Source organism: Cebus imitator, unplaced genomic scaffold, assembly GCF_001604975.1.
Source record: "Cebus imitator isolate Cc_AM_T3 unplaced genomic scaffold, Cebus_imitator-1.0 Scaffold3, whole genome shotgun sequence".
Classification (NCBI taxonomy): domain Eukaryota; kingdom Metazoa; phylum Chordata; class Mammalia; order Primates; family Cebidae; genus Cebus; species Cebus imitator.
Genome location: NW_016107318.1, coordinates 13701810 through 13702811, shown reverse-complemented (window position 1 = coordinate 13702811; position 1002 = coordinate 13701810).

Below are 1002 nucleotides of genomic sequence, written 5' to 3'. Positions count from 1 at the left end.
CCGCCTCGACCTCCCACAGTGCTGGGATTACAGGCTTGAGCCACCGCGCCCGGCGATATGAAGGATTTTTTGTTGTTGTTGAGACAATGTCTTGCTCTGTCACCCAAGCTGGAGTGTGGGGGTCTGATCACAGCTCTGCTTCCTGGACTCAAGTGATCCTCCCACCTCAGCCTCCTGAGTTACTGGGACTACAGCTGTGTGCCACCACGCCTGGCTAATTTTTGTATTTTTAGGTGGCCCAAACTTACCAGGTTTCGGGGACAGCTCTGCAGCACTCTGTTTCCCTTATGTTCCTTTGGCAGGACCCACAAGAGTCAAGATGCTAATGCGAGGAGAAGCAACTGGTTCCTAAGGTGTGAGCTGTCTTCCTAGGGTACTTAATGCATCGTAGATGCTCAAGATTTAGCTTTTGATGGATTGAAAATATGTGGCCAGCATGATCCAGAGGAAATAGGGTGATTCTCTGCCAAGTTTTGACTGTGTCTTCTCAGCTCTCTTTGACTCTGGAAGAGGCAGGTACAATGGGAAAAGAGAAGTGGGAAAAAGGAAAACAGGAGGGAAATAGAATGATACATGGGGGTGGAAGGAGAGAAAGTCTTGGAATTGGGAAGAGGACACGCCATCATCACAGTAAATTTGCTGGCATGAAGGATGCTGGAGTGAAGGGATGCTGAAGTGCTTCTGGACCCATCACAAAATGTTCGCAGATGAAAAAGCTAAAGTTAGATATGGGAAATGATGAATTCAGGGTTCTCTATAAAGGCTGATACTTTAGCCAACATTGGTGGTTTTCTATGGTATTTTAAACAAAAAAAAATCTTGATGTTATTCTTAACATCTCTTCCTTTGTCTCTAATGCCCAATTTAAGCAAATTCTGTTGAGCCTATTTGAAAATACATCCTGAACCTAACTATTCCTCTTTTCCTCCACCTTATCATCATCCTAGTCAGGTCACCCTCCCCTCTCCCCTGAATTAGGAAATGATCTTGTGCTTTTCTCTT